The sequence below is a fragment of the Heptranchias perlo genome, chromosome 3, assembly GCF_035084215.1.
Source record: "Heptranchias perlo isolate sHepPer1 chromosome 3, sHepPer1.hap1, whole genome shotgun sequence".
NCBI lineage: Eukaryota > Metazoa > Chordata > Chondrichthyes > Hexanchiformes > Hexanchidae > Heptranchias > Heptranchias perlo.
The window spans coordinates 117,274,507-117,286,924 of NC_090327.1; the positions used below are offsets into that span (position 1 = coordinate 117,274,507).

At 46.9% G+C, this 12,418-nt stretch overlaps 1 protein-coding gene and 1 long non-coding RNA gene across 2 annotated transcripts in view; one reads left to right on the top strand and one right to left on the bottom strand.

Annotated features, from left to right (window-relative positions):
- sntb1 (syntrophin, basic 1) overlaps window positions 1-12,418 on the top strand; it is a 127,842-nt gene that overhangs the window by 49,328 nt on the left and 66,096 nt on the right. The gene's annotated exons all lie outside the window — the stretch shown is intronic.
- Window positions 1-12,418, bottom strand: part of LOC137319497 (uncharacterized) — a 64,814-nt gene that overhangs the window by 2,735 nt on the left and 49,661 nt on the right. The window contains exon 2 of the long non-coding RNA XR_010962174.1: window positions 1,021-1,111. This is a non-coding gene — a long non-coding RNA (uncharacterized lncRNA). The remainder of the gene's footprint in view (window positions 1-1,020; window positions 1,112-12,418) is intronic.

Consider the following 12,418-nt stretch of genomic DNA (forward strand, 5'->3'; position numbering starts at 1 on the left):
CCTGGGAGAAAAATCATAGGGGCGTTAAACAAAATGTGTTTTTTTTTCATTTTCTTTAGGTGCTTTTGTTTATTAATTATATAATATTCAAAATGGGGATAAAGAGCTGTTTGACTGACAGTTAAGAATCATCCAAGCGGGTAACTAAGGGGCCGATTTTCAGATGGCGGAGTGGGTGCGTTTGGGGGGGGGGGGCACCTAAAATCGTAGAAATCCGGAGCGGGTTCGGAGCCCGGCTCCAACCCACTGACTTCCGGGTTCCCCAGTGATGCGTTCAGTGCGCGCACACCTCCCGAATGCAGGAGTCCCACCGGCAATTAAAGCCGACGGGATGGTGATTTACATACTTGTACACATAGTTAAAGTACTTGAGATACCTGATTGACCAGACATTTTGGCAGGGGTGCAATTTTGAAGGATCCTCAGTGTGTTTCCCGTGCTGTGGGAAACACTCCTTGTTGCAACAGACGTGTTTCAGCCAGCAGCCAGTGGGAGATACAAATGATTATTTGACAAGTGGGGAGAAAACGTCATTTATTGCAGCAGGGCACTCTGTCACTTCAGACAAAGTTTTGGCTGCAAGACCTTTGTGTTTCCACTCAAAATTGTTACTTTCCACCCAAACCTCTGATGTGCAAACACATTTACCTACTTTGCGGACACCCTCAAACTCACACAGTCAGGATGGGGGGCGCATAGCTGCATTCATCACTTCATCCGAGGACGAACAACATCACCAGCCTCGCCAGGCATGCCATCCACCTCCGCCACGTGGAGCTCCACAACACAGTGCTGCACCACAGGCACCTGCACAACAGCACGGAGGGCAACAACAGAGAGAGCGACGTTGCAGGAGGCGCTACCCTCGCAACAGGGTCTACAGACCAAGGCTCAGCTTCCTGGACCTCTTTGAGGAGCAGTGCATACGGAGGCTCAGAGTCAGTTGCCAGGTAGTCACAGATATCTGCAGCCTCCTTCGTGCCGAGCTGCTCCCGGCTGGGCCGAGCAGCATCTCCTTACCTGTCGCTGTTAAAGTCACCACTGCCTTCGACTTCTTCGCCTCCGGATCCTTCCAGGGTGCCACTGGGGACATCGCCGGGGTGTCTGTCAGCTGTACACAAGTGCATAAGGCAGGTCACCGACGGCTTGTTTCGCAGGTCCTCGCACTACATCAACTTCCCCATGGATGACCTCAGCCAGACGGAGAGGGCAGTGGGATTCCACGCTGTGGCTGGCTTCCCACGGGTGCAGGGTGTAATCGATTGCACCCATATAGCAATACGAGCACCTCCACACGAGCCAGGACTGTTCATCAACAGGAAGGGCTATTACTCCATCAACACTCAGCTCATCTGTGACCACCGCAAGAGATTCCTTCACGTGTGCACCTGATACCCTGGCAACTGCCACGATTCCTTCATCCTCCGGGAGTCCAACATCCCGCCCCTCTTCCACACACCCAACACCGGCAAGGGCTGGCTCCTCGGGGACAAGGGATACCCCCCTGCACACGTGGCTCATGACACCTCTGAGGAACCCCACCACCGAGCAACAGCGTCGATATAACGACAGCCACATCGCTACCAGGTCTACAATTGAGCATGTTATAGGGCTGCTCAAGATGCACTTCAGGTGCCTTGATTGTTCTGGGGGAGCGCTTCAATACGCACCAGACAGAGTGGGACGCATTATAGTCATGTGTTGTGCCCTGCACCACAAGGCACAGCAGAGAGGGATGCCACTTGAAGAGGCCACATCCACATCTGCCACCCAAATTGAGGAAGAGAAGGCGGAGGAGGAGGAGGAGCAACCCATGGGCAGAACAGCGGCTCACCTGGCTGCTCGTGAGGCCAGGGAGTCACTGATATGTGAACGGTTCTCCTAACATCAGAGAGTGTGAAGACTCCAGTCCTCACCACCTGGATCGAGCAGCGGCCACACCAGCCCCCTCCCCCCGCCCCTTGCACAAAATAGTCCTGCAACTACACATATGCCCACTGTAGAGTGACCCAATGGGTGACATCAAGTGTGGACGTTCATGGTGCACCTCATGAAAGGGACTTATTACAGAAGCCAGTCAAGAATGGCCAAGACGTGGCAGTAGTGGTGACAATAATAATATTTAATGTGCGTTTAACAAAAAGCAAATATAAATAAAAAACATGACCAACCATCAAACACCCTTGTGCATCCCCTTTGTGCTCACAAAACCTTCGCCTTTCTCTTCCAACTACTTCTACGTGGTGCATCCCCTGCGGCTGCAGCAGAGGTAGTGGCAGGTTGCTCTTGTTCATGCCCTGACCGATTAGATGCTTTGGGCCTACGCCCTCTGGGTTTCGGTGCCCGTGAGGGCCCCTCCAAAGACTGCTCCACCTGCACCTGTGCAGGGGCAGACTCGGCCACCTGGAGAGGAGGCAGCATTGCGGGTACTGGTTGAGAGGGGGACATTGGATGAGACGTGGGGACGCTTTGAGTGGCATCCCCACTTCCATGTCCCCTTTCGCCATCATCCCTCCTCTGGGCCAGGTCCACACCATTCCTACCACTCTGCTGGACGACAGTTTGGAGGACATGTGTAAAGCCTTGTAAGGCCAGTGCTAGAGTATCTGCCTGCCTGTTTAAGGCGGCAGAATGTTGTTCACCCTGAGTCCGAACGGCCATTGTCAGGGCCTGAATGGACTCCTTTGTGATCCGTGCTTGAAGCTCCATGGAGGCTAGCCTTCCCTCCATCGCAGACATTCCTGCACTTACCCGCGACACTATCTCAGAGATGCCCTCACGTCCCTGTGACAGTATCTGAGATTCCCTCCTGTACCTGTGCCACTCATGCAGGAGTTGGACTCCTCCATCCTCTGCGCGATTGTGGAGAGTGCGCGTGGCACCTGTTCCAGCACTTTGCAAATGTGCTGCTGTCCCTCGATCATTCTCCTTTTAAAGGATGGCCCCTAGGTTTCAGCATCTGTCTCCAGCTGAGCAGAGCCTGGAGAAGAGTGCTCCCACTGATACGGACTCTCCACAGCTGCCCCTGCCACCATTGTCTGCTTGTGTTCACGTGTGGTGACTCACCATGTACGACCCCAATCTAACTGAGGACAGGGACCCACCGAGGTGTGTGTATCTGCGTTGGTGGATGGCTCACTAAGATGTGACGGTGCCCCCTCAGAGGCCGGCAGGTCCTCTGAGGAATCTCCCTCTGCCGTCACAGCAATCGCTGAAGGCCCTGTAAGAGAACAGAAGGCAATATTAAGCATGATAACAGATATTGAGGTGCTGAAGATGGCAAGGCATGTTAACATCAATTCATATTGTGTGCTGAATGTTAAAGTTCTGTCACCAGACGGTTGTCGGGTGCCAGTCTCAGCGTCCCCGACAGACGGGCACTCGAGGGTGCGGCTCAGCTCCAGCACCTCCAGCTCCGCATCTATGAGGATGACTACCTGTTGCGGCCCCCCTCCGGTCCTCGCCCTCTCCCTTGCATTCTGGGCTCTCTTTTCCTGTAAGGGGAGAAAGTACAGATGCGTGAGTGAGTGATGGTGACGTGGCCAACCGCTGAATGATTGGTTTGGGTGCGGCTGACTGCGAAAGAGATGCATCAGAGGGTGAGTATGAGACAGAGCCATGACATTGTATGAGGATTGGGTTGAGTGGTAGTGGTGGGGTGAGTAATGGGGAGGTGAGGAAGTGCAGGTAAATAGAGGATGAGCTTTGAGTGGGTGTGAGGAGTGATGTGATAGAGTAGTGTTGGCAGTGCAGAATGAGTTGGGGGATGGGGGCGGTGATGTGGAAGATGGAATGTAGGAGAATGAGTAAGTGTACTCACTTTGGCTGACCTAGTTAGATCATTGAAACGCTTCCTGCACTGGATCCATGTGCGGGAAATGTTGCTGCTGCTGGTGACCTCCTCTGCCACCTCGAGCCAGGCCTTCTTGGTGTCAGAGGCAGGCCACTTCCTCCTGTCCACTGGGTAGAAGACATCCCTCCTCCTCCTCACCCCATCCAGTAGCACCTGGAGTGAGGCATCACTGAATTTAAGCAGCCTTTCCCCTGGGCTGCTCCATTGTTCTATTTGGGTGTTTGCTCCAGGAGCAGCCATTGGAGGACTGCCCCGTTAAATAGAGCTCCTCCAGCTGACAGCCTGTGATGTGGGTGTGCAGTCCGTCCGCTGCGCAGCTTTCAGACGCCAAACCCGGAAGCCACGTTAAGTGGCTCCAATTTACCCGCGATCGCGTGGGGAACGGACAGATTTTATTGGGCATGTTACCCACGCACCCAATCGCGCCCACCTCCCCTCTAATATTGGGGTCTAGAGTTGGTTCGCCTTCCAACTGGCCATGGGAAGGCGGGGTACCGTGAGGATGGACGTGTCATACGACCAATGGCAGGAGCCGTGGGGGCAGTCGGCGGCAAGATGTCCAAGCAGAGTTAGCAACCCTATCATCACCACAACATGGATTCATCAGCAATCACTGAAAACACTCAAACCTCTGTAGCCAGGGAGACCTGTGAGGGTCTCCTTACACAGACCTTCTAGTGTGCCCTGCAACTTGGCATCATAAAGCTCTATTGGGCATATTTACAGTTACAGAACTGCAAGTTGCTTTACTTATACCTAGAATTGGTTTGGCATACTTTGGAGCAAAAGAAGGAAAGAGCTTGCATTTATATGAAGTCTTTCACAACCTCAGGATGTCCCAAAGCGCTTTACAGACAGTGAAGTACTTTAGAAGTGTAATCACTGTTGTAATGTAGGAAACAGGGCAGCCGATTTGCGCATAGCAAGGTCCCACAAACAGCAGCAAAATAAATGTCCAGATCATCTGTTTTAGTGATGTTGGTTGAGGGATAAATATTGGCCAGGATACTGGGGAGATTTCCCCTGCTCTTCTCTGAATAGTGCTGTGGGAACTTTTATGTCTAGCTGTGAGGGTGGGAGCTCCTTTTGTAGCGTATTGGAAAAGAAAACAGACTGCAACAAACATTCCACACGAACTAATATTACTTAGTGAATTAATGGGATGTTTGAACGCATGTGGTATTCTCGTACGTGTGAGTGTGATGGATGCTGCCTCCTGCACCATGTTACGAAATATTTCTATGTTCTACCTTTTGATATGAATTTTAGCTGGGCCAATGTGCTAATATTTTGTTGTTCCTCACTTATGGCCTGTGGATGGAGCAATTATATAATGCTGGTTAGCGTCAAATGGGAGCTAATTGCTCAGGGTTGCTGCAATAATTAAAGGGGATGTCAGGCAAGACAAATATTACAATAGGCTTTTACCCGATTTTAACTCTGGGTGGCAGCAGTGGTGGTGCTGGGGGGGGTGGGGGGACGGGCGGGGGGGTCGAGGCGGGAAGCAAACCATCCCGACGCCGGGATATCCTAACTATTGAAGTCAACGGAGCTGTATAACGGGCGGGGGCGTATAATGGGCGGCTGATTTGCTACCGCCCATTTTGCGCTAATGCCCAAGGCAGATTTCTACCCCTTCTATGTATAGCTTCACCGTGTGCCTTCCATCCCTGGCATTGCTACAAATAATATAGAGTTAACCTTTCACGTGTTGTACCATCTTCTGTTAGAAAGTCTCATCACTAATTTCTACAATATGTGGACTATTGGCCCGTAATATTTCTAAAAGAGGAAAATATTGCCAAAAAAGGAGGAGTAATACTCGGAGTTCACATTTTTTAATAGTTGTTCATTTGACTTGTGACTTTGTGGTCATTGGGGATTGACCAACATTTACTGATAGAAGGTTTCAGAACCCACAGGAATGCCGTGCCTCAGAGCACGTGCTTTCCCTAAATCCATTTTAAACAGGGAAAACAATCTTTAACCTATGGTAGTGCAAATCTGGAACACTCTTCCCCCAAAAAACTGTTGAGGCTGGAGATCAATTGAAAATTTCAAAACTGAGATTGATAGATTTTTGTTAGGCAAGGGTATTAAGGGTTATGGATCCAAGGTGGGTAAATGGAGTTAAGACACAGATCAGATATTGAGGCAGAGTAGAGGGAGCTTTAGATTACTTCCAGAGTGCTGTGCTTGATCTGGGTATACTTGATGCCAGAAATGGAGAGTGTTCTGCTTTTTCGCACTAACATCTTTCACCTTTTTATGAGTGCAGATTCACATAAGAAATGCATAGTTTTTCCTATAACGAGAACCAGACGTCCCAAATCTAATCTCGAGAGCTCAGATGATACAAGCACACTGCCTGCAGTTTGATGTCTGTGACCATCATCTCAGCAGCCTTGATTAGATGCCTACCTCGAATCTTGGAGATCTATTATCTATCTAATTCAAAGTGATGCTATGTGAAATCATGCAGAATGGACCTGCAAGTATGGGAGATGCACATGAACAATATCAACAATGATTTGAAGAAAAATTGAATTCCAACAAACTGTAAGAAAGACTTGCATTGATATAGTTTCACAACCCCAAAGCACTTTACAGCCAATTAAGTACTTTTTGAAGCGTAGTCACTGTTGTAATATAGGAAACGCAGCAGCCAATTTGCACAAAACAAGGTCCCACAAACAGCAATGAGATAATGACCAGGTAATCTGTTTTAATGATGTTGGTTGAGGGATAAATATTGGCCAGGACACAAGTGAGAACTCCCCTGCTCTTCTTCAAAATAGTGCCTTGGGATCTTTTACATCCACCTGAGAGGGCCGACTGGGCCTCGATCTAACATCTCATCCAAAAGACAGCACCTCTGACAGTGCAGCACTCCCTCAGTACTGCACTGGAATGTCAGCCTAGTATTTTGAGCTCAAGTCTCTGGAATGAGACTTGAACCCACAACCTTCATGGACTCTGAGGAGAGAGTGCTACCACTGAGCCACAGCTGACACTAAAGGATATCTGGTTGACATGTAATCCATCCATGTAACTAGCTGAATGTTTTCATCAAAATATAATGAGCTTCTTGCGAAAATTGTCTGTTTCTTTACAAATCGAATCCATTTCAAGACAGTTCATTGAAGAATTTTTTATTGTCATGATTATCATCTATCTATATGACAAAGCAGCCTGCAGTGTTTGAAACCCAATGTAGTAAAGTCATCGCTATAATCCTTTATTGCAAATTTGACAGCCACAAACTAATAAAACAATACTTTGCTACATCACTGGTAAATCGAAAGCTAGTTCATAGAATCTGGACTGTACTCCAGCAATGAATAACCACTTTTGTAAGGAGGAGAGAGACCAAAAAAAAAGGACAAAACTGAAAGTAAGTCCACAGCTACAGTTTTATTCTGGAGGAGAGGAACACTAACCTGGTTGTGCCTTTAAGAGGCTACCCCCACTTTTTGTTAACACATAATGGGAAGTGAATTAAAATCTAAAAACAGCACCTCTGACCACCGAGGCCTCATTGTACATAAAATAACAGCAGCGTTTTGTGTACACCGCTGTAAGATTGTGCCAACAAGGAGTGGGGAGGGTCGGAAGAGAAGAAAAGAAAATTGAGGCCAATGTGAAAAGGAATATAGGAACAGGAGGAGGCCATTCAACCCCTCGAGCCTGTTCCGTCATTTAATTAGATCATGGCTGATCTGTATTCTAACTCCAGCTACTGGCTTTGGTTCCGTAACCCTTAATACCCTCGCCTAATGAAAACCTATCAATCTCAGTGTTGAAATTTTCAAAAGTGCTTGATATAGCACCACAATCGCTGGGTCAAAATCCTGGAACTCCCTTCCTAACAGCACTGTGGGAGAACCTTCACCTCACCGGACTGCAGCGGTTCAAGAAGGCGGCTCACCACCACCTTCTCAAGGGCAATTAGGAATGGGCAATAAATGCTGGCCTCGCCAGCGACACCCACATCCCATGAATTAATTAAAAGAAACTATAACGCCACTGCAGCAAGTGGCTGCAGAGGATCCAGCTGAAGAGGTACTTGCACTTAACAGCTGGCCAGCCTGCTCTCCAGGTGCTGGCGAGGTTACCGAGTGGGCACATGTGCAACAGACACGAAAAGCCAAATTCCACAGGTCCTGGCAAGAGCTGCCATTTTCATAATGCACGTTAATAAACCCGTGGGACTTGCTTTATTTATTAAAGTGCTTTACAAAAAAAAACAGGCATTGTTCCTCAAATCGCTGATGCAAGCAAGGCTTCTGTTCAACTACTCCAGTCCACGCAGCACGTTTTAGAAAGTTCATTGCACTCAACCAACAATGGTGAGACTCCATTTCGGTCCAGTGTGGCAGGAAGCATCACACATACACTCTATCATAGAATCATTCAGCACAGAAGGAGGCCATTCGGCCCATCGTGCCTGTTACGGCTCTTTGAAAGGGCTATCCAATTAGTCACATTCCCCTGCGCTATCCCCATAATCCTGCAAATTTTTCCTTTTCAAGTATTTATCCAATTCCCTTTTGAAAGTTACTATTGAATCTGCTTCTACCACCCTTTCAGGCAGTGCATTCCAGATCATAACAACTTGCTGCGTTAAAAAAATTCTCCTCATTCTCCCTTCTGGTTCTTTTGCCAATTAACTTAAATTTTGCCAATTACCTTAAGTTAGTCCAATATGAACGTAGCTTAGCGGCCATCTAAAACCATCACATTTTTCACACAATATTTATTCTAAACCCATTGTACCCATCTCTATCTAAAAAAAAAAGTAGCCATACTATAAAAAATGAAAACTGATTATTATAATCAATTTCGTATTTTAAAAAAAGTTTGCGTCTTTTTAAAAGCATCCTTTTGCACAGCTTCTTTCATAGTCAGGAGAACGCTAACCATTAATGCGTGGTCCCTTCCAAAAAAATCACCAGATGTATTTTTATTCAGGATTTGCACTGTCAGAATTGAAGTGCCCAAAGGAGAAAAGGCACTTTTGTTAGAGTATCAGCTGTGGCTCAGTGGGTAGCACTCTCGCCTCTGAGTCAGATAGGAGCAGGGTTCCCACTCCTGATCACTAATCAGTGACAACCCCCCCCTCCCCCTCACCCGCTGGAAAATCTGTGTGTATGGACTTCAGATGAAGAGAAGATCAGTCTCGGCTCTGATGCCTTCACAGTCAAATAGTACAATGATGCTCACCAACGAGGCTCAAGACAGAAAGAATAGCCATTTTTGATGAAATAATGGAGGGCTCAGACACTTATGGAGCAAGAGCCCATCTTAAGTCACCAACTTCAGAGGAGAAGATGGGTTGGGGGGGGAGTGAGGAAATTGAGGATGGGCCATCCTAGGGTTTTGGAGTTCTCATACAATTAAACTCAGTATAACATAGGGAAACGTCATGGTCTGAACCTGTTTCTACAAGGGAATGAAATTGAAGTCAGCTTTTTTTTCCCTGGGCATTCTGTAGACGGCTTGTTCACTTATATTGAACTCTGATAGAAAGAGCTCCATTGTTGCTGCTTCAAGTCTCCAAGTGTAACTGATCCCGATTGTTTTTGATGTGAAAGCTTTTCCAGTATTTAATGTTAATCTGTTTCATGGTGGTTTCCTTTTCCATTTCAACAAGAACACAGAGATCACTGTGAGGCTGATTTGTCACTTCCAGGCCAACTTTGCACATTTACAAGTTCTTGGAAATTGGGATACCGCAGCTTTGGACTCGCGTAGTCTACAGGAACCAGTGCAAAGCATGTGCGATTGCATTTTTAGGAAATTAAAAGGGCCAATTTTAACCCCACCCTGTGGAATTGGGTGGGCAAATAAAATGGCAGTAACGTACCCCCAAACCCCTCTCGGATTCGCAGCTTTCCCCCTCCCCTATTCTGCTTCTCCTCCAGAGAAATGATTCTTGCTAAGATTGAATGCAGTAGAAACTTGCCTCGGTCAGCAGCGGTAGGCGGGCGTCAGCCGATATTCAGTTCTGTTGAAGTTGCTCAACACCACTTGCAGAAAAAGTATGCGAGTTATATTTTAAAATAACTTGCATTTATATGTAGCAACGTCCCAAAGAGCTTTAATACCTTTTGAAGCACAGTCACTGTTGTAATGTAGAAAACACAGCAGCCAATTTGTGCACAGCAAGATCCCACAAACAGCAATGTGATAATGACCAGATAATCTGTCTTTTAGTGATATTAGCCAGGACATCAGGGAGAACTCCCCTGCTCTTCTTTGAAATAGTGCTATAGGATCTTTTACATCCACCTGAGAGGGCAGACAGGACCTCAGTTTAAAGTCCCATCCGAAAGACTTCACCTCTCACAGTGCAGCACTCCCTCAGTACTGCAATGGGAGTGTTAACCTAGATTTTGTGCTCAGCCCTGGAGTAGGACTTGAACCCACAATGTTCTAACTCAGAGGCAAGATTGCTACCCGTTGAGCCACAGCTGAGTTGTTAGAATAAAGCCTAAGGAGCCATTTCAATTCCACTGTATCTATGTGGTGGGCTGTATCTGTAAGGGAGGGGGAGTGCTACAGTTTCATTTATTGAACCATTTTTTCATGTTGGCCTCTGGACTAAATCAGCAATTAGTGCATTGAGAAGATAGACCCTTTGAGTATCCCATTGCTCGGTGTTCCATTGCATTGCTGCCCCGTAGCATCTCATTCCCAGTCCTTCCAGTTTCTGAAGTTTTGTTTGTGAAGTTGGGTTAATTCTTTACACGACAACTTACAGCTAGATTATCAAGCGATTTCTCATGCTGAGCATGTTTTCTGATAGCCCAATCACCCGCATACTCTCCAACAATAGAATTTACCATCCTCTCTTAAACTCATCAGTGAAGCAAAGGGGTTCTCTAACCTGCTTATAAACTTTCAGGTCACTTGAAACATATTATTTGAAATATTTTTTCCTTCCTGCTGTCCTGATTCATATTCTGTTATCATTCCACAGGCTTCAGCAATCCTCTGTTATCTCACCCACGTTTCCACTCTTCGCTTATGAGTGCAGACAGTAAATAATGGCATTCAGTTTGACCACACACAGCATCAGCGCCAAGCCTGATCTTGTCCTCAGGTGATACCCACACATGTACCTCCCGGCATTAGTCGCTGGACAGTAATCGGGTACAAGCTGATTTTTTTCCCCCCCTCCATAACTCGAGGTCAATTATACTGTCCCCGCTGATGAACCAGGTGAGAGTCACCACCTCAGCACAAATCGGGGATCAAACCTGGCACCTATTTGGCCTGTAAAGTTTAGCATCGCACAAAATAGTGCACTTGCCCGTTCAACTATTGAATGAGCCCGCAAGTAAATCTTATCATGTGACTCATCCTCCCAAAGTCCTGCTATATGCTCTGCATTGTTGCCAAAGCTGTCAATTTGGACAAATTGTAGGTGTGTCCCAGAGGCCTCCATTTGCACCAGAAATGTAAAATGGCTTATAGTGACATCTGTCACATGGACCACATAGGACATTCGAGTGGCACCAATGTGTTCTTTCCTCTTTCTCTCCACTGTCATTCTCTTTTCCATCTCTTTTTGTCCTTTTTTCTCATTTCTCTTTTTGCAAAGCAAGAGACTGTTATAGAATCTTACAGCACAGAAGGAGGCCATTCGGCCCATTGTGCCTATGCCGGCTCTTTGAAAAGGCTATCTAATTTATCCCCCTCCCCCCCTCCCCCAACCCCGCACCCCGCTTTTTCCCTATAGCCCTGCAAATTTTTCCTTTTCAAGTGTATATATAGGAAGGATTATCTCAACATCCATAGTGGTATTGAATGCGTTCAAACTATAGGGCCTATAGATTTAATAGAGGGCTTTCACAGTCGCTATGATTGCTGGGGTAGCCCTGCCACTGTAGTGATCAGTGGATCAGTGGTAGCACTCTTGCCTTGAGGAAAATATTTTGTTACAGCTTCCAATGGGCCAAAAGAAACTGGATTGCTCCTCTGGGATCCACAAGAAAACTATATTTCTGGGCAGTGAAGCCAGTTAATGCATTTTCTAGCTATTTTGGAGGTATGGGGGACTCGGGATGAGTTCCTCCGAAACAGGAAAAGTTTGAGGAAAGTTGGGAACGCAGGGTGACACTCAATGGAAATTCATGATTCAAGTGCAGGAACCGTAACTGAAGCAGGACCATCAGTTGGTTTTTAACAGTGTTGAATATAGAAGCTGATTCCAAACACTGAGAGGAAGAATTTATCAAAAGTTTACACAGCACTGACCCACTAAGCTGCAATAGGATGATGGCGTTTATACACTGCCGTCAGCTGTTTTATGTCTTCCAGCAAAGGCTTGATTAATACACACGTCCTCCGGTTAGGATAATTTCTCAATGAAGTACAAAGCCAATGTGTAGCTTGAGTGCAAGCTTGAACCAACATTTATAAACCACCCGTTTGCTGACTTTGATCGGTCAAACATGCTATTAAAAGACGGTACAGTTACCGGGAACGACCTGGTTACTGCACAGATGTCACAACTCCCCAAAACAGTACAGGAGCGTTAGACCAAAGAATCATAGAATC